Source organism: Theropithecus gelada, chromosome 16, assembly GCF_003255815.1.
Source record: "Theropithecus gelada isolate Dixy chromosome 16, Tgel_1.0, whole genome shotgun sequence".
Classification (NCBI taxonomy): domain Eukaryota; kingdom Metazoa; phylum Chordata; class Mammalia; order Primates; family Cercopithecidae; genus Theropithecus; species Theropithecus gelada.
In genome coordinates, this window is record NC_037684.1 from 36,932,244 (window position 1) to 36,959,828 (window position 27,585).

Genomic DNA, 27,585 nt, shown 5'->3' on the forward strand with positions numbered 1-27,585 from the left:
TTTTTTTTTGAGACGGAGTCTCGCTGTGTCACCCAGGCTGGAGTGCAGTGGCGCGATCTCGGCTCACTGCAAGCTCCGCCTCCCGGGTTTACGCCATTCTCCTGCCTCAGCCTCCGAGTAGCTGGGACTACAGGCGCCCGCCACCACGCCCGGCTAGTTTTTTGTATTTTTAGTAGAGACGGGGTTTCACCATGTTAGCCAGGATGGTCTCGATCTCCTGACCTCGTGATCCACCCGCCTTGGCCTCCCAAAGTGCTGGGATTACAGGGTTGAGCCACCGCGCCCGGCCTAGTGAATATACTTTTATGTAAAAGCCAAAACACATCACAGTAAATATAAAGGAAACTGAAGCTATAATTGCATTAATTATGAGTTTTAAGTGAAGCAATGAATGTATTAGGGTTCTCTGGAGAAACAGAACCAATAGGTTATAGATAAAGATATATAGAAAGAAATTTTTTGAAGGATTGTCTCAGGCAATTATGAAGGCCATAAAGTTCCAAGAACTGCTACCTGCAACCTGGAGGCCCAGGAAAGCCGGTGGTATAGTTCCAGTCCAAAACCAAAGGCTTGAGAACCATGGTGTAAGTCTCAGTCTGAATCCAAAGGCCTGAGAACCAGGAGCACCAGTGTCTAAGAGCAACAGAAGATGGATATCACAGCTAAAGCAGAGAAAGCAAATTCATCCTTCCTCTACTTTTTTCTTCTATTCAGACCCTCAGCAGGTTGGACAGTGTCCATTCACAGTGGTGAAGATGATCTACCAACTTGGTCTACCAACTTAAATGCTAATCTCTTCTAGAAACACACTCACACAACCAAAAATATTGTTTTACTGGCTCTCTGGGCATCCCTTAGCCCAGTCAGGTTGACAAATAAAATTAACCATCAGAATGCACTGTCTGGCCAGGTGCAATGGCTCGCACCTGTAATTCCAACACTTTGAGAGGCTGAGGTGGGAGAATCGCTTGAGGCGAGGCGTTTTGAGTCCAACCTAGGCAACATACCAAGACCCCCATCTGTACAAAGACAAAAACAAAAATTAGCCGGGCATGGTGGCTGTAGTCTGAGCTGTTTGGGAGGCTGAGGCAGGAGGAATACTTGAACCCAGGAGTTTGGGGCTGCAGTGAGCTATGATAGCACCACTGCACTCCAGCCTGGACAACAGAGTGAGACCCTGTTTAAAAAAAAGAAAGAAATGTACTTGACATACAGTTTACACCCAAATAGCTTTCAAATTGGAGATATCTGGTTTAGTGTGTCTTCTGTATATTTCTGTATATTTGATATGTGCCATTCCATGGCCTGGAAGCATGAAATTCTTGTCTTTCAATAGAAAAGTTCCATAGTGCTACTGATATTCTAGCCTTTTGATTTTAAAAACTTCCCTACAGGCCTTCTTATAACTGTCTGTAGGTCTTTCTCATTGCCCAATCTGTACTGCTACACTGCAGTGGATTACTTCTTCCTAGAATGATGCTTTTCTTTTAAGCCTAGGTAATTACATCGTATTATTTTTTGTGCAACTTCTAGAAAACATCCCAGATTTGGAAACCAACAGAGAATAAATTTGTCATTTAGATAAACATGACTTTTGATGATATGATACTACTTTCCTTACTCTGACCAGTGTATCAATGCCTTTCTTTCCACATTTGAATGAATTATGCTATTGATGAGGAAATCCAGGCCAATAAGGGAATAATATGGAAATATAACACTGCAGAAGTAGTGGATCTTTAGCATATTTTGTGTCTCAAACATAAGTCTGTTGAAAGCAAACATCAGAAACCTCAGTTTAAAACCCAAAGGAACATTTCAATAAGAAATATTAGTCTTAGAAATTTCAGTCAAGCACTGAAGGTTCTTGAGCTGGTCAAGTATTGCATCCCATTTAAGCCAAATAGTCATCATCATACATTGATGTGCATCTAGTACCCCTTGTAGACTGGAGGCAATTATGTAGGCCAGGAAGCACTAGTGCAAGAGTTGTTAAACAGTGAATACTTTCCACCTCGGTATATCCCGTCTCTACAGTGATTCCAATTTCCAATAGGAGAGAATCAGAAGAGTGGGAAGTTGTGATTAAAGATTATAGTGTAAGCGTTTGAAAGCCTGTTCCCCTGCCAAAGTGCCAGACTAATGAATTCTTTAATGCAAAAGGAAGAGTTTGTAATGTCATAAAAATTGTATTCCTAGGTAGCAAGAGGCGCTCTCTCTCTCTCTCTCTCTCTCTCTCTCTGTGTGTGTGTGTGTGTGTGTGTGAGAGAGAGAGAGAGAGAGAGAGAGAGAGAGATTGTTTGGAGGACTTTTTTTCATTTGTCTATGTATGTCTAAGTTATGTAGTATAATTAAATATTTAGTAGACAAATATACTTACTGTTTTTAGGAAGCATTTAAAGGAACAAAGGCAAATACTTAGAAAATCACTTAATCATAGAAACATAGATTTCTATAAAACTTACATTCTTTATTAGCTTCTGCTAGGAGTGCTGAACTCTGAAAGAAAAGTCAGAAAATTTAAGATTCTAACTGCAAAAGAAAACCATTAAAACTCCCTGCTGTAGGTTTGAATGTGGAGCTCAGAACGGTAATGTTGAGAATATTAGAACTTGTCCCATTGTTTGAATTTCTCATTAATGAAGAAGAACCCTATAAGAAGTCAACGCTGGCATCTTTAGGTATGCCACTTCTACCCATAACAGTGTTAGATCTCCACAGCCCCATGCAGATGACTACAAAAGCTTCTTTTCTCATCAGATACATCTATATGGGGAATATGTTCGAGATGTGAAACATAGGTTGAAACATAGATTTTATGTGTTCCTGTGGGGCTAAGAATGGTGCCCATAAGCACTACTGGTAGGTCTGCAGTGCAGTTAAGGGGATAGGAATAAGAAAGAAGAAAAAAGAGACAGAAGCATAGGTGAGTGGAGGGAATACAAGAAGGAAGGAAGGAGAGGGAAAAGAATTGTGAATGGAAAAAGAAAGCATTCTGATAGTGGGAATTCCAGTGCCTTTCATTGACGCTATGCCATAGATGCAATTCTTGTGCACACCGTAAAATTCAAGAACCATTGGTTAATGGCTAGAAACTAACTTTGACCTCAGTTTAAACTCTGTACATTTGTATAAGCTACTTAACCTCCTTAGTCTCACGTTCCTCATCTGTGAAATAGAGGTAGTAATACCTAACTCATAGCATTGTCATGCGATGTAAATATTACCTAAGTAAGTAAAGGGCTTAGCACATAGTAAATACTCAAGAATGATAATATAATGAAAAAATGTAATTATATTGTATATTCTCCCAGTGTAAAATGTGGTTGGGTTGGTGGCGTTTACATGACAATCTGTTCATTAATGGGTACAGTACAGTGAATGTTGTTTTGTTTTCTAACTTGGTTTCATTTTTAAAACTGGCTTACTTAATTTTTGCTTACCTTTAGTTCAGTGGTTCTTAATTTTTACGGTCACATACCCCTTTAAAAAACTGATGAAATGTATTTATTACATCCATAGAAAACTGCACTTACATGTAAAATTTTGCCTACTGTATGGGTTTCCAAAAAATAAAACAAACCCAAGTAAAAAACATTTAGGTTTGTTTGCCCAGTGTAATAGCTTTATGTGAAAACTAGTCTAAACAAATCAAAATTAATAATAATAAAAGATGTAGAGTGTTCAGGCCTAGCACGGTGGCTCGCTCCTGTAATCCCAGCTACTCAGGAGGCTGAGGCAGGAGAATCGCTTGAATCCAGGAGGCAGAGGTTGCAGTGAGCCGAGATCACATGACTGCACTCCAGCCTGGGTGACAGTGAGACTGTTTCATTAAAAAAAAAAAAAAAAAAAGATTTAGCGTGTTTAACCAAGTTGCATTATTGCTAACTCCCATTCTGTACCCTAAAGCTAGGCATCTAAATACTCCCCTCTGCAGCTAGAGAAATTCCCTAAAAATTGATTCTTTAACTTATGCCCTAGGCAAGTTAATTTTTAAAAGGCAGTAGCTGGCCAGATATGATGGCCCCACCCCTGTAATCCCAACACTTTGGGAGGCCGAAGTAGGAGGATTGTTTGTGGCCAGGAGTTTGAGACCAACTTAGGCAACATAGCAAGACTCTCATATCTTCAAAAAGAAAAATAAAAGAAGGCAGTAGTTTAGGAGGAGAGGTGGAGGGGATGAAGAAGGGTAAGTAACTTTTCAAGAGACGAGGCCCTATAATTTCATATAATTTTGTGTGGCTTCCCTAATAGGCGTTATTTTTCCCCAGTTGCATGTTAGTAATGACTTGTGCCATTGATAGCTTAATATGGATCTAGTTTTTCCACCTACCTGCGAGGGACCATTCTTCCCACTTTTCTGTCCTCTGGACCCTCCACGGTGAGAGATGTGAAACTATGAAAAACATCTCAGACCACCATCTTAACCTCCAACTTATATTTAATTTTAAAACAAATTATTCTAGAGATTATATCCAAAAACTGATAAGCCAGCACATATTTAAAAATTAGAATGCCTTCAGGCTGTATTTATACTCTGCAATTCAACATATACTTTATCATGTCCTTTAACCATTACCCCTAACCTTGTGAGATATATTAAAACTGCTTGTGTCCTGAAGATATTTGAGTTTGTGTTTGTAACCTTTGCCGTGGCTTAGTGGGATGCCTTACTTTTTTTAGAAGGTGGCAAGGAAGGATTGGAGAATGGGAGAATGAAAATATCCCTTACTCAAGGTTAAAACATACAGTTTCAGAGGACTTGCAGACTTCTCAAACAGCATTTATCAGAGGGTCTCAGATCAAGAGTTCCTGATTTAGATCCTACTAGCTTAGACATATATGCTACTATTTTGAATATCATTTCTTCTTAGCTATTATGGTTTAGCTATACCTGGAGGAATCATTATACATGATTGAACAATTTAAATGTGAAGTTGCTTTGAAAAGGAAAGAAGGGAGAGTTTCCTCAACCAGTTACCTCTAGTGGTATTGGGGAAATGGTCATCAAATGACTCCTGTTCCTGTAACTCTTCCTTTTCACTTTCCTTCCTCCATCTCCACCACTCATCCTCCCATAGACACTAACCCTTTTACACCTTATTTTTACAATGTTAAGAATTATCTTGTGAGATTATACTCTTCTAATCCTCACCTTTACTATTTTCATTGCCTATTACTTACGTTCTTTTGTATTCTTATGCCTCTAATTATTTGTGTGTGCTGGGTTCAGTATTTGGAAATATTTGTAGAAATAATCTGAAGCTAGGATGATGCTTTTTTCTCTCTCTCTCCAGCTGGTCAGTCATTTCTCCCTGGTTAACAGATGCTTCCCAGTGCTGAAGTGGCTCTCTCTAGGCAGTACCTCCATTCTAGATTCCGTCTGCTCCCTGATACTGTCTTGGTGATTCATCACCATCATGTCAGTTCTTTAATGCTTTAAGAATTTTAAAAATGGCCAGGTGTCGTGGCTCATACCTGTAATCCTATCACTTTGGGATTGGATTACGAGGTCAGGAGATTGAGACCGTCTTGGCTAACATGGTGAAACTCCATCTCTACTAGAAATACAAAAATTAGTTGGGTGTGGTGGCATGCCCCTGTAGTCCCAGCTACTTGGGAGGCTGAGGCAGGAGAATTGCTTGAACCTGGGAGGTGGAGATTGCAGTGAGTCAAGATCCCGCCTCTGCACTCCAGCCTGGCAGCAAAGCGAGACTCCATCTCAATAATAATAATAATAATTTTTAAAATTTATTGGCTGGGCACAGTGGCTTATGCCTGTAATCCCAGTACTTTGGGAGGCCGAGGTGGGTGGATCATGAGTCAGGAGATTGAGACCATCCTGGCTAACAGGGTGAAACCCCATCTCTACTAAAAATACAAAAAAAAAAAAAAAAATTAGCTGGGCGTGGTGGTGGGCTGCCATAGTCCCAGCTACTCGGGAGGCTCAGGCAGGAGAATGGCGTGAACCCAGGAGGCAGAGCTTGCAGTGAGCCGAGATTGTGCCACTGCACTCCAGCCTGGGTGACAGAGCGAGATTCCGTCTCAAAAAAAAAAAAATTATTTTGTTTAGTTGTTATTAGTTATCCTCAGCTGGAAGGTCTTCAATTACTGAAAAGTATTATTTCCTTTGGGGGGAAAATTCTAGCATTTGTATTTTTAAATTGCACACACATCCTAAAGTATGTAAAAGTATTTTTTTATTTTGTGCTCACAGTGAAGCTAGACGGGAGTAGACTGTGCTCTATAAGACTCTTAGAATGCCACCTATTTGGACACAGAATCCCCATTAAATTCTGGGGAATTCTATATATTCTGAAATCAAAATGGTATTATTAACCAGTTGATTACTTGTAATACAAAGAAGTTCCCTTTTCAAGCAGGCTTCTAGAGTTGGTCCACAAGATCCATCTCTTCGAGCAAACTGTCTTATTTGGACTTGGTACTAAATCTCAAAGGAATTAGAATTTTGCATCAAAATTTTGAAAAGTTTTGTCTATTGTTGTCATGGTACTACCCATGATACTGAACTGCTGAAAAATTTGCCTTTCTGCTTCCAATCTCCATTTGGTGTTACTCAATCTGTTGGCATTAGATTGGGAGTGGGGTGGGATAGAGAGTATAGTCTACTTCATTCAGCCACAAATCCCAAATGTCCCAAATGTATTTCTTTTTTTTTTTTTTTTTTTTTTTTTTTTTTTTTTGAGGTGGAGTCTTGCTTTCTTGCCCAGGCTGGAGTGCAGTGGTGTGATCTTGGCTCACTGCAACCTCTGCCTCCCAGGTTCAAGCAGTCTCCTGCCTCAGCCTCCCAAGTAGCTGGGATTACAGGCGCACACCACCGCATCTGGCTAATTTTTGTATTTTTGGTAGAGATGGGGTTTCACCATGTGGCCAGGCTGGTCCTGAACTCCTGACCTCACGTGATCCACCTGCCTCAGCCTCCCAAAGTGCTGGGATTACAGGCGTGAACCATCATACCCAGCCCCAGATGTATTTCTTAGATCGTTGAAGTAGGCTCAGCATTATTATTTTCTACTTTTATATTACCTTCTACAGTAGTCACAATAGTTAAATTATAATTCTGAGTAGGTGAAGCTGATGTTTATATTGCTGCCAGAAAAAAAATTTTAATAAAGAATAAGAGCTATCACGCAAAACAATTGAAGAATTTCTTTAAGTGTTTGAAGAGGATTATGAGCCACAAGCTTAAAAGTACAGTCTAGATTTCTATTTCTTGGCTCTGTTGCAAACCAGTTTTGAAAGGAATGTTGTTATCTGATTATTAATGTTTTATTAAAACATTATCAAAAGGCACATAATACATTTTTGTATCATAACACAAGATGCCTAGTATATCTACATATTAAAGACTTACTCTTCTATTAATCCATGTAAATCCTCTTTGGTACTGTGGAACAGAGGGCTGCCCTTAAAATCTAAAGGTATTATTTGTTTTACATAATTTCTTTTACAAGTCTTAAAGTGAAAGAGCATTGGTTAGAATTCGTTTGTGTAGAAGTAAAACTTCCATTACAATGAAGGGCGTAAAATGTGGATACTGTTTTCTGGTACCTTACCAGAGCAATGATATTTTATTTTCTTGGTTAAATTTTATTCTATACAATGAATTATCCAGTACAATAAATGCCTTATCTGGTCCCTAACCAAGTAACTTTTTTATAGTGACACTGATGATATGCTGGTTGCCCTGGAGAGAAGAAAGAAACTACAGCTGATCACAGCATTTTTCTTTTTCTTTCTTTTCTTTTTTCTTTTTTTTTTTTTGGATGGAGTTTCACTCTTGTCGCCCAGGCTGGAGTACAATGACGTGTTCACAGCTCACTGCAACCCCCGCCTCTCAGGTTCAAGTGATTCTCCTGCCTCAGCCTCTTAAGTAGCTGGGATTGCAGGCGCCCACCACCATGCCTAGCTATTTTTTTTGTATTTTTAGTAGACAGAGTTTCAGCATGTTGGCCAGGCTGGTTTTGAACTCCTGACCTTCGGTTATCTGCCCGCCTTGGCCTTCCAAAGTACTGAGATTACAGGCGTGAGCCACTGCGCCCAGCCATCACAGTATTTTTCTAATGAAAACTTTTAATAACCACAGTCCCTCAGTCATTTATTTTCAAACATCCAAGCAAGAAAAAATAAACACTAAAATTATGAAAATCACCCATTTAAACAATTTAATACATCACTTCCTTTATGCTTGCTTCTGTATCCATAGTGATGTAGTCACTGAAACATAGGTGTTCACTAAATGTGTGCTGAATGAGTGAAATGAACCTAAGAACTGAGAGGAAGGGTAAAGAAGAAACTTAGTGTGTTATAAATATGTATAAATAATATATGTTCTCTCTACTAAGAATTTCTCTTTAGACTTTCTGATTTACTGCAAAAGGGCTCATAAGCCTGAACAACTACAGCTATGACTTCTTAATCAAATTTCACTACCATGGGGGTTAGGAGGGTAGGGAGTAGCATATCTTTTCATGGTTTTTTATTTTTCATTGTTTCAAATTTCTGCTAAATTATCTTCTTCTATGGAAGGGAGGCTACATACAAGGTAAATGTGAATGGCATATCAGAAGGAAAAGTGTATAAAACTTTACTGGGTCAGAATTCTGCCATATCTGCCACCTACAATCACTCAGCTGTGAAGGAAAGGCAATAAATGTAATTAGAGAACAAAATTGTCTATAAAACAAAGAGAATTTCAGGAAAGTATCTGTTAGCAAAATATAACACATTTATCCTCAAAAATCAAGGAAAAAAGAGAAATACGTGAAGTTTATCTTGACACTATCCTTTGAGAGACTGAGTGTGTAGACAGACAGTGACCATATATAAAAATAGAACTTTGTCCTGCAGTCTGGAGCAACCAGCCCAGGAAGCCAACCTGCTATCTACAAGTCAGACTACTCTCTCTAGCAGACAGTCCAAGAAGATAACAGTAACCCTTGCAACAAGCAGGACAAAATGGCCAGGGCTTTATTATTAACCGACGACCTCTCAAATTTTTGCCCTTGCTTCCAACTTAGGGCCAACTGGAGAAAGCCAAAATATGCACCCCTAATCAATCCCATAGTATGCCCTGTTTCTAGTTAACCTGCTGAAGCTTCTCCAAGCCAAGTGCTTCCAGTTAGGGCGTATCTGAAGCCTTTCCTTTTTTCTACTGTAAAACTTTCCCATTCCTGTGTCTGCCTTTGGGTTTCTGCCAAATGCAAGTGATAGTGGCTGACTACCCAGCTGTAGCAAGTGCTGGATAAACAGGCTTTTCCTGTTATCATTTGAGTGGTCTTCACTTCATGCGCTTTTCACGTAATTACAGTGTTCTAAGAACATGTATGACTTCCATGCTTGAACATACATACATACACAAAATAATTTTTTAATAATCAGACTTATTTATATAAAAACATTAAGTGATGTAACTGGCTTCCTTATGCTTTATGAGAACAATAGCATAGCACCAATTGTAGTAAAAATGACAAGAACGGTATTTCACCCGTAACAGTGTAGCTGCTATAATTCCACTCTACAAGTTATTTATTTTACTGGCCTGTGTTGATAACACCTTTACCTTAGCATCCTCCCCTACAGCCACTTGTGCCTTTCTCTTTTGTTAGTACCTTACAACCTTCATGACAGCTGCCATGCTCTGACGAAGGCAAATTTTTGACACGACTTTGGCATCTATTAATGTCTTGGTGATGCATAATTTTCCACATTAATTGATTTGACTTAGTCATCTCATGGCAGTAAAGCTATGCAGGGTGAGGTAAAGCCCTTTTCTGGTATACTGGTATTACAGCTTATCTCAGATTTCTAAACTAGAATTAGCTTACTCTTTCAATTATTTACTTCTAGTTTTACAGCTCTTTTGTTACCCTTATTTTCTTATGGCTTTATACTACCTCCACTCCACCTACCTTTATCCCCACTTGGAGAAACTTGAAATCTGTTTCCTGGAATTAAGTTGGAAAACACAAAGTTTCAAAGTGTTGCCCCCCAAATTGTTGCTCCTAGGAACATTAAAGAAAGTTTCTGTATACATTTAGGGACATGTTTGAAGAACTGAGAATGTAATCTTTGTCCATCTCCATTTCTGGTTTAAGAAACCTGATGCTAGAGCTAATTAATTCCTTAGCGTATCATCATTATTTCTCCCAAATTTGGTGTAAATAAAATCCCTGGTAACCTGCTTTGATATGAAAGTATTCCAGAGTGAATGTGGAGATTCCCCTCTCCTACTCTAACTACTTTTACATTACATAAATATGTTTGTATATTAGCAGAGCAATATATAAACACAAATACCTGTACTATACATTTCTGTAATTGCATTTATATAAATGTAATTACATATATAAATGTGTTTGGAAGAGGTGGTTAATGAGGTCACTATATAAAAATGAATGGTATTGCTATATTCTAGCAAAGAACCATTGGAAAATTAAATCCAAAAACAATTTAATTTACAACGACATCCAGTATCATGAAATTTTCAGAGATAAATTTAACAAAATTTGAGCAAGACTTGTACAGTAAAAATTATAAATAAACATTGTTGATATCAATTAAAGACTATCCAACAGATTTCTCATGTTTATGGATTATAAGATCCAATACTGGTAAAATAGCAGTTTCCCCAAATTGAGTGAACATAGTCCAAAAAAAAAAGTTTGTAGATATTTGCAAACCAATATGAAAATGCAAATGACCTAGAATACCCAAAGCAGTTTTTCAAAAGAATAATGAAGTTTAAAGCAATTTTACAAAAGAATTTAAAGTTAGACTTAAGTTATTTTAAAATAAAGATGTTAGGGAAATTCAGTGGAGAAATGAACATTGACCCTTACCTCATACCATACACAAAAGTTAAGATTTAGCTGAGGCTGAAGGACTGCTTGAGCCTGGGAGTTTGTGACCAGCCCTAGCAACCTAGCAAGATCCTGACTTTACAAAAAATTTAAGAATTAGCCAGGTGTAGTGCTGTGTGCCTGTAGTCTCAGCTATTCAAGAGGCTGAGGCAAGAGGATTACTGGAGCCCAGTAGTTTGAGGTTGCAATGAGCTATGTTGGTGCCACTGCACTCTTGCCTGGGCGAGAGTGAGACCCTGTCTCCACAAAAAAAAAAAAAAGATTTAGACCTAAGTGTAAGAGCTAGGAGTGAATCTTTGCAACCTTGGGGCAAGCAAAGATTTCTTGGATAGGACATGAGAAGTGTGAGTCATAAAAGAAAAATGTGCAAAATTGGACTTTACCTATATTTTAAAGTTTTGTTCTTCAAAATACAGTGTTTAGACAATGGAAAGTCGAGCCGTAAAAAAGGAGAAAATATCAACATACGTATACCTGACACTCTTGATCCAAAATAAATAAATGCTTACTACTAATTAACAAGAAGACAACTGAATTTTTTTTTTTTTTTGGCTTGAAACAGCCACCATTTTATTATGACAACTGAAGTTTTAAAATGGATGAAATATTTGAACATTTGTTCACAAAAGATGTAAGAATGGTCAATAAACATGTGAAAAGATGTTTGATACCATTATCATGAGAACTGCAAATTAAAACCAGAATGAGATACCTCTGTGTATTTATTAGTATAACTAAAATTAAAAAGACTGTCACTACCAAGTGTTGGAGAGGATATGGAGCAACAAGAACTCTCATGCACAGCCTGGGAGAGTATAAAGTCACCAGTCACTTTGGAAACTGGCAATTTCTTATGAAGTTAAAATTGTAAACTTTATAACTCAGCTATTACACACCCATGTATTTTTCAAAGAGAAATTAAAATATATGTCCACTTAAAGACTTTACATGGACGTTTATAGCGCTTTTGTACATAGTAGCCAAAAACTGAAAACAATGCAATGTTTATCAGCAGGGAAACAACAAAATGTGGTATCCATATAAAGGAATACTGCCCACCTGTGAAAAGGACCAAACTATTAACATACTCAACAACATGACTGGATCTGTAAAACATTAGGCTGAATGAAAGAAACCAGGCTAAAAAGAATGCATACTGTTTAATTCCTTATATAATCTATTTAATTACTTATATAAGCTTATGTAAGATTATAGAAAATAAAAACTGAAATAACAGGAAAAAAATCAGTGGTTGCCTGGAACTAGAGATGACAGTGAGTTTGCCTACAAAGGGGCACAAACAGACTTCCAGAGAGTAATGAAAATGTTCGTATCTTTGGTAGTTTTACCAGATGTATATATTTATCAAAATTTACTGAATTGCGGCCGGGCACGGTGGCTCATGCCTGTAATCCCAGCACTTTAGGAGGCCAAGGCGGGCGGATAACTTGAGGTCAGGAGTTTGAGACCATTGAGACCAGCCTGGCCAACATGATGAAACCCCATCTCTACTAAAAATACAAAAAATTAGCAGGGCATGGTGGCACACACCTGTAGTCCCAGCTACTCAGGAGGCTGAGGTGGGAGAATTGCTAGAACCCGGGAGGTGGAACCCGGGAGGTGGAGGTTGTAGTGAGCCATGATTGTGCCATTGCACTCCAGCCTGGGTAACAGAGCGAGACTCCATCTCAAAAAAAGCCCCAAAATTTATTGAATTGTATATGTTATATAGATAATAGTTTATTATTTGCAAATTATATTTTTAGAAAGAAAACAATCGATAAATAGGAAATGGAATTGAATCTGGAATAAGATAGCAACTAGATGGTAGTGAATGAGTAGGAAAGTGACTAAGAGAATGGTTAGATTGAGCAGAAAATATATGGTAAGAAAAGCCACTAGAATTTCATCATAGTCTGCTAATTACGTTGTGGTTGTATTTGAGTCAAATACCTAAAAATTAAATGCCTACAATAATGGTACATGACAAACCACCCCAAAACTTACAGCAACCAAAAATAAGCACTTTAAAAAACTCATGGGCTTGCAAGTATTGGTTGAAATGGCTCTGATTCATGCTGTAGGTTGGCTGGATGGCTCTAGCATTCAAGTTGAGCTCATCATCTGTGATCATTCTGGGTTCAGGCTGAAGGGGTATCAGCCAGGAGCTTCTCCTGGTGTATCACCAGAGCGCAAGAACACAAGTTAAACTGTACAGGCATGTTTCAGGCCTCTGCTTGTAACATCGCATTGTCCAAAGAAAGTCACTTGGACAAACCCAAAAAAGTTTTATTGTGGGAAGTATTAAACATACCCAAAGTACCTGCATGTCCCTATCCTCCAGTTTCAACAATTGTCACTATTTTGCAACTCTTGTTTCTTGTGTTTCTTCCCTCTTCTGTTATGCTCTTGGGCACTAAGAAGTAGAAGTGTGGAGCAGTGCCTTAAGACTAACTGCCCTGTGAGTGCACATAAGCTAGAGGTGGTTGCTTTGATTCTTGAAAACGGGTGGACTTTGATTCTCACAGCCAGGAGCTCAGTTTTGGAAGGATGTGGAAGAGCTTCCGTGCCTTTTTCAACATTTTATTGTGACAAATTGCAGCCTCTGCTTTTAGCAGCTGCTTATTTTCTAACGTTCCTCAGAAAAATGAAAAATTCAGGTAATCATTCAAGAACTAAGAAATGAAAATATAGCCAGGTTTGCTTTGGCAATCGGGCCAAGCTAATCATTGTTTTTACAACTCTGTTAAAGAGAAAGCATGAGTTTCTTTATTTGATTAAATATGGCACAAATTTCTGAGTCTTGAAATAGATGAGAATAAGCAGTTTATAATCAACAAATCAGAAAATGTAAACAACCCAATGTGAAAACGCTAAAAGAATGCTGAGATTTAAGAGAGTCTGTGGAACTAGAGATACAGTGTTTGTGTATTATTTGTGTGCAGCTTGCCATGTTAGGAATACAGATTCAGAATTTGGATACATTGGCTATTAGACATTCATTTCTTGGCACAGTTTTAATCATTGTTTAATCCCTGTGCACATTGGCCACCTTAAGTAGAAGGTACTTTTTTCAGATGTTGCGAAGTGTTAACTATCTCCGACTGGAGAATTGGCATCATCAAGAAAATAATGACCAAAATATATTCTGAAATATTCAGTACCTGCTTTTTTTACAGCATCCTCTTTTTTGGGGGGCCTGTGTTGTATTTATCACAGAGTTTAATTTACTGTGATTTAATTAAGTTTTTTTTTTTGTTTCCCCCATGAGACTATAAACTCCTCAAGAATAAGGGACTGTGCTCATTGTATCATCAGATAATTCTGCTAGATGCTGTTAAAGATAAAAACAGATTAAGTACCTATTTAGACAATTTGTACTTAATAATTGCAGTTTTCTTGGCAGGATGATGCAATGGTTAAGAACATAGGCTCAGGAACCAGATTGCCTGGACTTAAATATTGTCTCTGTTACTTAACTAACTCTTTAACCGTAGACAAGCAAGAACTTAATCTTTGTGTTCCTCACTTTTTGCTATTTGTAAGATAAGGAATGTTGTGAAGATTAAATGACTTCATACATATAATGCATTTAGAAAAGCACAGTAGTGTCTCAATAAGTTATTGTTACAGTCATCATTGCTACTACTATTAATACTACTATCAACATTATTCCAGAAATAAACTTCAGTTTTAAAATAATATTAAATATGCTGCATTTAATCAGTTGTGATCGAGTCCTGTATTTATGTTGAATTGGTAAGTCAACAATTTGAACCTACAGATTGTTCCCTCTGCTCTTTTTCCCTGACTCTACTGTTAAATGTCAAACTCATCCATTAATTTCAAGTATACTCTCCTCTAAGAATCCTCTTCCATCCCTTTCCCCCCTCTTCCCTCCCAAAGTAAGCGTAATTGTTTTGTCTCTGTGCTCTTCCTAGCACTTCCTTTAATTTACAAAATATTTCTTGTAGGCTGGGTATGGTGGCTCATGCCTATAATCTTAGCTCTTTGGGAGGTCAAGGGTCACTTGAGCTCAGGAATTCAAGACCAGCCTGGGCAACATAGAGAGACTCCATCTCTTTAAAAAAAACAAAAACAAAAAACTGTGTGGTGGCACATGCCTATGGTACCAGCTACTCAAGAGGCTGAAGTGGGAGGATTGCTTGGGCCCACAAGGGAGTTCGAGGTGATCACGACGCTAAACTCCAGCCTGGGTGAGAAAGTGAGGCCCTGTCTCAAAAAAAAACCCCAAAAAACAAAAATAATGGCTTCCCTCTATCCTTAATGCCATTGCTCCACTTTAAGTTGTTAACTGATATGAGAAGAGTTGTCAAGTAAAGTTGCTTGTGATTTGTTGGAAGATGTTGGAATATGTTTAACACCAAATGGGAAAAATTCATATGAAAGCACGAGTATGAATTTGAGAAAGACTAATCTTTTTTATCAAGTTTCCCTGAAGACAGGCTTCAGTAAGATCCAAAATATAATTGGAAAGGTTCATTTTAGATAGGAAAAGGGACAATATTGCTATTAAAAGGAGGGAAGGATGATAGAGTTGATGGGTTCAGGAGAAGTATTACTATTTAAACAGTATCACTATTTAAAAGGGTGAATGATATATAGGCAGATTTATATGTTTGTGTTATCAGGAAGCTGAGAAAATTTCTAGTCTTTTTGCCTCATCCTCTTCCAATCCATTACCCTCAGTGCTACCAGAAGAACCTTTATTATATTCAAATCTGATTGTGTCCTTCTCTAAAAAGTACTTCATGCTTTCAGGAAATATTTCTTGAACGCCTCCTACGTGTTAGGCACTGAGAATATAGTAGTTGAAAAAAGTAGGCAAAGGCCTGGCATGGTGGCTCACACCTGTAATCCCAGCACTTTGGGAGGCTGAGGCAGGCAAATCACCTGAGGTCAGGAGTTCAACACCAGCCTGGCCAGCATGGTGAAGCCCCATCCCTACCAAATATACAAAAAGTAGCTGGCCATGGTGGCAGGTACATGTAGTCCCAGCTACTAGGGAGGCTGAGGTAGGAGAGTCGCTTGAACCTGAGAGGCAGAGGTTGCAGTGAGCCGAGATCGCACCACTGCACTCCAGCCTGGGTGACAGAGTGAGACTCCATCTCAAAAAACAAAAAAGGAAAGAGTAGGCATAGTGATTTCGTTTAGCTCTGAATTAGAGGGACGTGTATGTTCATACTAAATTTGCACTGTCACAGAGCTGCCTCTTCTTTCTGCTTACTCTTCTCAGTAGAGAGGAGGGAGAATAAATAAAGATACTCTTTATATAACTGCCCATGGTTTGTTAGTGATATCTTTAATGGTCTTCTGATAATAACCTGAATTTACCCAGGGTTGATGTTGGTGGGGCTTCTGTCCTCTAGCTGTTGGTGCTCACTCTAAACTAGCTCACTGTAGGTTCAGTTGGCCTAGTGGAAGGTAGATGAGCCTGAATGGTATAGACTACCCTCTACAGTCTCAACTTTGGGGCCTATAGGTACAGGCATCAACTTCTTTCTAGGCATGTTGAAAATCATGAACCAGGTGAGGAAGGGAGAAAATTGTATTGTCTTTCCTACTGAAATGGAACATCTCAAAAGCCAGCAGGGAGAAAGGTAGCCCCAGAGATCTGTATTGAAAATGTAGAGTCTTCAAGGTCTTTTGTCATTGCCCTGTGGGCCCTACTTGCCAATTCCAGGAAAACAGAAATTTCACTTGACACCTCGTACCACCTTAAATTTTGCTTTATCTGGTAATAATATTGCCTCTCGGAATGGTTAAACCTCCAAGGACCACATTTAGTAGGAACAGCCCCCTCTCCAAGTGGATTCACCAGCATCTGTCAACCAGAAAAGCTGGAGAAATCTAAGGTTGTTGCTGTTTCCCTTGCTCTTGGCTCCTCACTCTTCCCTGGTTATTCGGTGCGTTACAGAAAATAAAGCACCACTCCTGTTCTCATCTACCTTCAGCTTCCAGTGTACTTGCCTAGTGTCACTAATACCCTTATTTTGACCGTCGTATCACTCCAGTGAGGTGTAGGTAGTAGTAGGAAGAGAAGTTGAGAACTTGTGTTCTGGCTGTCATTTCCACAGAATTCCTCAATAGCCAATTTAAAACAAAGGTTTTCAGAGGAAAGCGTGGGGTGCCACCACTGCCACCAGCACTGCTGCGCCAGAGCCAAGCCCTGCCTCCCCTGCTTCCTGACACCACCGCTCATGTCCTCCGGCCTGTTCCTACAATCTGTTGAAACTGTAGAATACTATGAAGTTCTAGGCATATAGAAACATACCCCTCGCTCTGCTCCAAGGCTATTAAAGAGGCATATTGGAAACTGGCACTAAAGTGGCACCCAGATAAAAATCATGAGAATAGAGAAGAAACAGAAAATTCTGACAAGTAGCTGAAGCATATGAGATTATTATCAGATGCTAAAAAATGGGACATCTGTGACAAATATGGCAAGGAAATTAAATGGTGGAGGAGGACTTGGAAGTCATTTTGACAGTTCGTTTTAGTTTGGCTTCACATTCCTGTAACCCAGATGATGCCTTCAGGGATTTTTTTGGTGGAAGGGACCCATTTTTATTCAACTTCTATGAAAACTCATTTGAGGACTTTTTTGGGGAATCAAAGGGGTTCCCAAAGAAGCAGAAGCTGAGGAACAGAGTCTTTTTTCTCCAACTTGAGTGGATTCCCATGTTTTGGAAGTGGATTTTCTTCTTCTGATACAAGATTTGCTTCATTCAGTCACGAGATCATGGAGGCCTCACTTCATTTTCTTCCACGTTATTTGGTGGTAGTGCCATGGGCAACTTAAAATTTGTATCAGTTTATACCTAAAATAGTTGATGGCAGAAAATCACTACAAAGAGAACTGTTGAAAAGGGTCAAGAAAGAGTCAAAGTCCTTACCAGTAAATTGTGAGGAGCAGCTTCTACCCTTGCATAACAAGTAATTCAACACACACATTTGAACAGAAATGTTAAACTATAACAAGCACCACTGAGGATTACGGAACATTTCTTTGAAGATTTCAGATGAACATGACTTTCTTTTTCATTGTGTCTAATCTAGAGTATTTATGAACAGCTCATTGGAGTCCCTATTTGTCTTAAACTTTGGAATTTATTAATGAGACCACAAAATAGGACCTTTTTTAAGACTTAAAAATTGTACATCTCTGCATGCACTTTGCTTTATTATACTCTTAGTTGAAACTTGACTCGAGTAGTGGTAGGACAAGACTGTACACTTAACACCAGCATGGATCTGCTTTTCCATTGTGTCTGAAATGTGAGCCAGGTGTAGTGTCAAGTGAAGTTAACATTGCCAGAATAAATCTTCCACAGAAATAATTCCTGTTTTTTTCTGTTAAGTGAAGTTAACATTGCCAGCATGATAGCATGAATCTTCCACAGAAATAATTTCTATTTTTTTGTCTGTTTAGTAGTGCAAGATATTAATGCATTCATGGTAACACATTTCTGGTTTAACACAAATTAAGGATGTTTTTTAGTTGTGGATGAATGCTAGCGACTTAGTTTTGACAATTGTTTAAATTAGTAATGTTAAGCTGAAATTTAAAAAGTAAAGTTTGAGAGGGTCAAAAATTTACCTGCTGGGTATAATGCACACTCATTATTCGAGTGATGGGTACACTAACAGCTCAGACTCCACCACTGTGTTGTATATGCATGTGAGGAATCTGCACTTATACTCCCTAAATATATAAAATATTTTTAAAAATTTACGTAAATCTGGTAAACTGGGTCTTTATCATTTGTTTTCTAAAAAAAGAAATGCAAATGTGTTTGGTGCATTCTTACCTGAGTGGGAAAAAAGTACATATTTGTTTTCATTAGTTGAAGATCTATTTAAACCATAACATATTTCATATATAATTTCCTTGAAATCTCTTGATTTCTAAAATTATGTCTTTATTAAGACAGGAACTTTAAATGAAAGATCTAAACGTTTAGAGTAGTAAGTTTGCTGTTATTAGTATCCCTCATCTGAGCAACTTAAATAGTATTTAAATATATAGCTTAAATATATAGTGTTATTTGTTTTTTTTCCATAACTCTAGACCTGTTTCTTAGAGTAAAAAAGCATAAACAAGTATTGTTGAGAAAATAGTTTCATTCTCAAAGTCAGTGCCCTAAGTCCTTAATACATTTTTTGTAATTTTGTAAAAATTAAAATATAAATACAGAAAGGAGCACAAATATCAATTATGCCTTGCTATGAAAATTTATGAACACATCTTTTTTTTTTTTTTTTTTTTTGAGACGGAGTCTCGCTCTGTCGCCCAGGCTGGAGTGCAGTGGCCGGATCTCAGCTCACTGCAAGCTCCGCCTCCCGGGTTTACGCCATTCTCCTGCCTCAGCCTCCTGAGTAGCTGGGACTACAGGCGCCCGCCACTTCGCCCGGCTATTTTTTTGTATTTTTTAGTAGAGACGGGGTTTCACCATGTTAGCCAGGATGGTCTCGATCTCCTGACCTTGTGATCCGCCCGTCTCGGCCTCCCAAAGTGCTGGGATTACAGGCTTGAGCCACCGTGCCCGGCCATGAACACATCTTAAATCAAGATATTGAATGTTTTCAGCAGTTCAGAAGCTTCCTTCATGCTTCCTCTGCATCATTATCCTCCTCCACAAACATACCCACTGTTCTGACTGCCATCATCAATTATTTGTTTTACCAATTTCTGAACTTTATATAAATAAAATCATTTAGTATGTTGTTTTTTTGTTGTTTTTTTTTTTCAGACAGAGTCTTGCTATGTCGCCCATGCTGGAGTGCAATGGCATGATCTTAGCTCACTGCAACCTCTGCCTCCTAGGTTCAGGCTATTCTCATGTCTCAGCCTCCTGAGTAGTTGGGATTACAGGCACCTGCCACCATGCCTGGCTAAATTTTTTTGTATTTTTAGTAGAGATGGAGTTTCACCATGTTGGTCAGGTGAGCCACCCACCTCAGCCTCCCAAAGTGCTGGGATTACAGGCGTGAGCCACTGCGCCCGGCCCTTTGTATTCTTTTGAATCTGTCTTCTTTTGTTCAGTAATACAGTTTTTTTTGGGGGGGTGGGAGGGTGGAGGCAGAGTTTGAGACAGGGTCTCACGCTGTACAACTGTACGACTGTCTCACTCAGTTGTATAGTGGTGCAATCACGGTTCATTGCAACCTTGATATCCCAGGCTCAAGCCATCCTCCTATTTTACCCTCCTGAGTAGCTGGGACTACAGGCATGTACTACCAGGCCTGGCTACTTTAAAAAAAAAAAAAAATTTGTAGAGTTATGGTTTTGCCATGTCACTCAGGCTGGAATAGCTGGGACTACAAGCATGTGCCACCACACCCATCTAGTTTTTGTATTTTTTTGATGGAGACAGGGTTTCACCATGTTGGCCAGGCTAGTCTCGAACTTCTGACCTAGAGTGATCCACCCGCCTCGGCCTCCCAAAGTGCTGGAATTACAGGCATGAGCCACCCTGCTCAACCTTGATGGACATTTTCAACTTTGGCTATGATGAACAATTTTATGAACATTTGTCATGTGTCTTTTGTTGCACCTATTAGTATACTTTTCCCTTTTTTTATACAACTGGTAGTGGACTTGCTGAGTCATATGGTTTCTGTAAAATGGCAAACGTTTTCCAAATTTGAAACCATACATTTTTTAAATGCCAAATCTTTTATCCAAATTTGATGCTACCAATTTACATTCCCATCAGCACAGCAGTGTTTCAATGTTCCTTTGCCCTGTACTGTCAGGTGCTATTTTGTTTTGTGTGCCATTCTGCACTGTACATGTGTAGTAGTATCTCATTGGAGTTTTGATTTGCATTTCCCAATAATATTCAACACCTTTACATGTGCTTATTAGCTATTTGGATATTCTCTTTTGTAAATCCTGTGTGGATCTTTTGTCTATTTTTTAATTGGATTGTCTTTCTTTTTCTTGTTGATTTGTAGTAGTAACCCCATTCTATGGCTTGCCCTTTTACCTTCTTAATGATGTCTTTGGTGAACAGAAATTCTTGTTAATGAACTTGACTTTGCCAATATTTTTTCTTAACAGTTGTTGCCTTTTCAGCCTGTCTAGGAAATGTTTACCTATTTCTAGGTCATAAAGATGTCCTATTAGGTCATTTTCCAGTAGACTTACTGCTTTACTTTTTATATTTGGGTCTATAATCTATATGAAATTTATTCTTTTAAGGACAGGATTTATTTTTCCATATGGATATCGTATTGATCTGTTACCAGTACTTGAAAATACTCTCGTGTTACTGAAACACTGCAGTGAAACTTTTGTTCTGAATCAGGTGATTATATAGAGAGAGATCTGTTTTTGGATTTTTAAATTCTGTTCCATTGACCACCTTTTTATCTATGCTTTTGTCTAGTTGTGTCTTAATTACTGTAGCTTTATATTAATCTTGATATTAAGCAGTATGTCATTCTTTTGTGTTTTTGTTTGTTTGTTTGTTTGTTTGTTTTTGAGATGGTGCCTCGCTCTTGTCGCCCAGACTGGAGTGTAATGGTGCAATATCGGCTCACTGCAACTTCCGCCTCCCAGGTTCAAGTAATTTCCTGCCCCACCCTCCCAAGTAGCTGGGATTACAGGCATCTGCCACCACGCCTGACTAATTTTTTGTATTTTTAGTAGAGACGGGGTTTCACCATGTTGGTCAGGCTGGTCTCGAACTCCTGACCTCAGGTGATCCACCTGCCTCAGCCTCCCAAAGTACTGGGATTACAGGCATGAGCCACTGCACGGGCCTTTCTTCAAGTCTTCTATACTATTCGTGGACCTTTCCATTTCCATGTAAAATCTATAATCCCTTAGTCTTTACAGTGAATCCTCAGCCAGATATCTGGGAGCAAAGCCTAATGCATAAACACACTGCTTACAAACAGCCAAAACAAAACCAGAGCTGCTAAGTAGTTTTAATCAGCATGATGCAGGAGTGCTCTATAATTTATTTCGTGCATCACAGTCTCAGAAAGATTGTTTTTCAGCAACCAGTTGTCTGTTTCTCATACCTCAAAGTTGTTGTCATTATTAAAGAAGTTACAGAATTCCATTCAAGGAAAGTACTGTCTTTGTTTAGGTACATACCTTAATTGGAGTGTATTGTTATAAAGATGAGACCCTCTTCATATCACCTGGATGGTCATGGATGAGACAAAAATATAGGTCAAATAATTGATATGATGACTTGAGAAGTTTTGGAAGTTTTGAGCAAATTCAGTGGGCAGAGGGGAGCTGGGGACTGATGCCTGGCAACATAGTGAGAGACTGGACTTGGAGATGACAGTATAACTTAAAAGTAAAGAGCCTGAGGTCTAGAGCCAGATTGCCTGGCTCAGCCACTTACTAGCCGTATGAATTTGGTAAGTTACTTATTCTTTGTATGCTTTATTTTCATTATCTGTAAAGTATGGATAAGATTGTGTATCTTGTAGGGCAATTTGATGATTAAATTAGATAATATAGGTAAAATTCTTAGGAATAGTACCTGGCATGTACAATTAACTAGACTACAGACCTTACTCAGATTTGGTTAATAACCATATAATTAATTGCCATATATAGCTAACTATTATTATAGCTAAGAAAAGTTATAATCTGCCCCAGAAAGAACCACCAAAAATTATGTTTTTTATATATATATACACACACACATACACACATACATGTGTGTGTGTGTTTGTGTGTATACAGACACATAACGCATATATATTTTTTGAATAAATGTTCTAAGTTTCATTAAAACTATAAACCCACAGATACAAGAAGTTCAATGAATCCTAAGCACAGGAAACATGAAGATTTCACTAAGATACAATATGAAACTGCTTAAAACTAATGATAAAGAAAAAACTATTAAAATCAGTCAGAGAAATCACAGACAATTGAGAAAGATGACAGCACACTTCTCTTTGAAAAAAATCAAGACAAAAGACAAGTGGGGCAGCATCGTTTTTAAATTTTTTAATTTTCAAATTTAGGAATAGCATCTTTAAATTACTGAGACAAAGAAACTATCAAACTAGAATTGTATACCCTGAAAAAATATAGTTCAAAAATGAAAGTAAAATGAAGATTTTCTTAAACATATAAAAAATGGAAGACTTTATCACCAGTTGACCTGTACTACAAGAAATGTTTAAGAAATTTCTTCAGGCAGAAGAAAAATGATACCACATGGAAATTCACAGAACTATACACAAAATGTTCCCAAAAAACCCCAACCACAACAAATAAGTGTATGCAAAATCTGACAAAATCAAGGTGACCAACCAGGGTGACATGCACCAGTAGTCCCAGCGTACTCAGGGCACTGAGGTGAGACGATCACCTGAGCTCAGGAGTTCCAGAACAGCCTGGACAACAAAGCTGAGACCCCGTCTCTTAAAAAAAAAAAAAAAAAAAATCTGGCCGGGTGCAGTGGCGTAATTCTAGCACTTTGGGAGGCCTAGGTGGGCGCATCACTAGGTCAAGAAATCGAGATCATTCTGGCCAACATGATGAAACCCTACCTCTACTAAAAATACAAAAAATTAGTCAGGCGTGGTAGTGTGCGCTTGTCCCAGCTACTCAGGAGGCTGAAGCAGGAGAATTGCTTAAACCCAGGAGGCAGAGGTTGCAGCGAGCCAAGCGCCACTGTACTCCATCCTGGCAACAGAGTGAGACTCCATCCAAAAAAAAAATCTGGCAAAATCTGAATAAGGTGTGTAGTCTAGTTCATTGTATTCTCCCAGTGTCGTTTTCCTGTATAACTGACTGTTGTTATGTAAGATGTTTCCTTTGGGAAAACTGGGTGATGGGTACATGGTTCTATTTGTACTATTGTGGGGTTTTCATATTTATTAATAACAGCTATACTGAAATGTAATTCACATACCAAAAAATACATCCTTTTAAGATATACACCTCAGTGATACTTAGTATATTTACAGACTTGTATAACTATCACCACTATCTAATTTTAGAGCATTTTTATTAACCCCCCCCCAAAAAAAATCCTGTGCCCATTCACAGTCACTCCCCACACAGCCCGGTCCTAGGCAATGGCTTATCTACTTTTTATATCTACAGATTTGCCTATTCCAGACATTTCATATGATTAGAATCATACAATATGTGGTCTTTTGTGTCTGATTTTCTTAGCACAATACTTTCAGTGAGTGTTCTTTCATATTATGGCATGTATCATTATTTCTTTTTTTTCATGGCCAAATGTTCCCTAATAGGAATATATGACATTTTATTTATCCATTCATCATTTGAGGGACAGTGGGGTTCTATTTTTGACTGTTATGAATAACAGTACTATGACCATTCATGTACAAGTTGATGTGTGTTTTCAATTCTTTTGGGTATATGCCTAGGAGTAGATTTGCTGAGTCACATGGTAACTCTATGTTTAACATCTTGAGGAACTGCCAAACTATTTTCAAAATGTCTGCACTATTTTACATTGCTACCATTATTGTATGAAGGTTCCAATAAATTTCACTGTTTGTTATTGCTTGTCTTTTTTGTTTTAACCATCCTAGTGGGTATAACTTGATATTTCCTTGTGGTTTTGATTTGCATTTCCCTTAATGATTAATTATGTCAAACATCCTTTCATGTACTTATTGACCATTTGTATACCCTCATTGGTGAAATATCTATTCCGATATTTCACCTATGTTTTAATTCGTTTATTTGCCTTTTTATGGTTGAGTAGTAGGAGTTCTTTATATAGTCTGGGTTCAAGTCCCTTGAACACATGATTCACATATATTTTCTCCCATTCAGTGGGTTGTCTTTGCACTCTCGATGGTATCCGTTGAAGCATGACACTTTTTAATATTGATGAAGTCTGATTTATCTGTTTTTCTTTTTGTCACTTATGCTTTTAGTTTCATGTCTAAGAAACCATTCCTAACCAAAGGTCACGAAGTTTACTACCATGTTTTCTTTTAAGAGTTTTATAGTTTTAGCTTACACATTTAGGTCCATGACGCATTTTTACTTAATTTTGATATATGAAGTAGGGCTCCAGCTTCATACCTTTGTGTTTATGCAGTTGTCCCAACACCATTTGTTGGGAAGATTATTTTTTTCCCATTGAATTGTCATTGCATCCTTGTTAAAAATTGACCAAGGCAGGAATGGTGACTCATGCCTGTAATTTTAGCACTTTGGGAGGGTGAAGTGGGAGGATTGCTTAAGCCCAGGAGTTCAAGACCAGCCTGGTTTACATAATGAGACACCATCTCTACAAAAAAAAATTTTTTTTAATTATCCAGGCATGGTGGTGCACACCTGTAATCCTAACTACTCAGGAGGCTGAGGCAGGAGGATTGCTTGAGCCCAGGAGGTCGAGGCTGCAGTGAGCCATGGTTGCACCACTGAATTCCAGTCTGGGCAACAGAGTGAGACCTTGTCCCACAAAAGAAAAAAAAATCAATTGGCCATAATGTAAGAGTATATTTCTGGACTCTTTATTTCCTTGGTCTATTCTGATGCCAGTACCATATTGCCTTGATTACTGTTGCATTGCAGTAAATTTTGAAAATAGGAAATGTGAGTCTTCGAACTCTGTTCTTCTTTTTAAAGGTTTTTTTTAAATTTTGGGCCCCTTATATTTCCATATAATTTTTGTGATCAGCTGGTCAATTTCTGAAAATAGAAGGGAAGAAGGAAAGGAAGCAAGTAAGCAAGCAGCTGGAATTTTGATAAGGATTGCATTAAATTGGTAGATTGATTTGGGGAATATTGATATCATAACAAAATTATCTTCCAAACCATGAACATGGAAAACCGTAATGCACCCTCCCCCACAAAAAAAAAAAAAAAACTAAAAGACTTGATACACACAATATGGATGAAACTATTCTAAAACGCACATTGCCTCCAAAGACCAGACAATCTTTAAAATAGGTCAAAGAATTTTCTTAAACTTTTTTAACTCACTTTCTCTATTCTTAAAAATTACAAACCCAATAACCCTGATAATTAAGCACTGATTTCTCTCTCTTAAGCTACCACTATTTCCATTAAATCCTCCCTTTTAGTGATCTTCAGATGGCCCCATTATTAATTGTAATGAGGGGGGAAAAGTCTATCTTTATGCCACTGGCCAGATTTTATTCTGCTGGTAAGTTTTCATTTTGCAGGCAGAGAGGTTTTATCATAGCAGTTACTTGCAAGTGGGAAATAGAAATGAGACAAAAAGGGAAGAAAAATGGTAGTATTTAAGGAAGAATGCAGAATCAACGTACACTAAGTAGGAAAAAATGAAAATGCGTGACCTTGTGACATTTTCAGCATATTTTAAATGAAATGGTTTGGAGGGGAGGACCTGACTTCGTGTTTCAATATACAGTATTTGAATACACTGTTCTGTTGGTGCAAAAGTAATTGTGGTTTTTGCCATTACCTTTAATGGTGCCATAATGGCAAAAACCTCAATTACTTTTGCACCAACCTAATAAATCCCTACAAGTGAGAAGCTGTTCATCTGGTCCTACAGAGCACCTTCAAAATATATTTCACATATTCCCACCTTTTTTAAAAAAAAAAAATTATTGTTTATTTTTGAGACAGGATCTTGCTGTGTTGCCCAGGCTGGAGTGCAGTGACATGATCACGGCTAACTACCACCTTGGCCTCCTGTGTTCAAGCAATTCTCCTGCCTCAGTCTCCTAAGTAGCTGGGACCACAGGCACGCGCCACCACACCCAGCTAATTTTTGTAATTTTTGTAGAGATGGAGTTTTGCCATGTTGCCCAGGCTGGTCTTGAACTCCTGGGCTCAAGTGATCAACCTCCCTCAGCATCCCAAAGTGCTGGGATTTAGAGCATAAGCTACCACGCCTTGCCCCACCCTTTTTTGTTTTCAGAAGTAACTATTTTTAATTTATTTTAAAATAGTCAATGAAAATGGATTAGGGAAGAGGTTACTGACAGTGAAGTCTGTAATCTAGAAACTAGAAAGGAGGTGCCTCTACTGTTTCTACTTTCTTCCACCCGAAATCCTGGCATACTTTAAGGAAGAGGAGACAGAGGCAGCTGTTGGTAATCTAAGACTTAAGATGGAGGGATTCACAGGTCCCTGTCTGTTGTTTGAGAAGCCCTCACTAATTCATCTACTAGGCCTTTTCATCATGTGTAAAATTTTACTCAAGATCAACAAATAAGAAAAGTTCAAAACAAATGTAATTGCCAAAGATAGTTTTTTCGTATCATAACCTGGTATCGGATTTCTTTCATTATAGAGTGCACAGCAGATAGTATCATATTAATGTCATCCTCAAATGATATTTTGAGATGAGGTAAGTAAATAGGAAAGAAAAAGTAGATTTAGCAAGGTGTAAAAAAATACCAGTCAAACCAGATGAAAAGGACCTGGTGTGGTAGCAGTATGTAATATAGCCACCCACAGAAGAATTCTTGAACTTCTTTCTGCATTCATACTTGGAAGTACTGGAAGTAGTAATGTAGAAAGGGTTGCAGTTATCTGTCTCTTAAGAACCTCCATTTGATTACCTTAGTGTTTACAACATGCTTTGTTAGGATTATTGAGATTAACATACTATAAGCAATATGCCTATTATTACAAGTTATCTCTTATTCAGACATTCTCACCATTTGTAATATTTGTTTCCAGTGAGGAAGACACTGTTGTGCTCAT

General features: G+C 38.2%; 1 protein-coding gene and 1 pseudogene across 1 annotated transcript in view; both read left to right on the top strand.

Annotated features, from left to right (window-relative positions):
• The window catches only part of LOC112609206, a 32,423-nt pseudogene extending 14,610 nt beyond the window's left edge, over positions 1–17,813 (top strand).
• Positions 1–27,585, top strand: part of TANC2 (tetratricopeptide repeat, ankyrin repeat and coiled-coil containing 2) — a 481,882-nt gene that overhangs the window by 213,245 nt on the left and 241,052 nt on the right. The gene's annotated exons all lie outside the window — the stretch shown is intronic.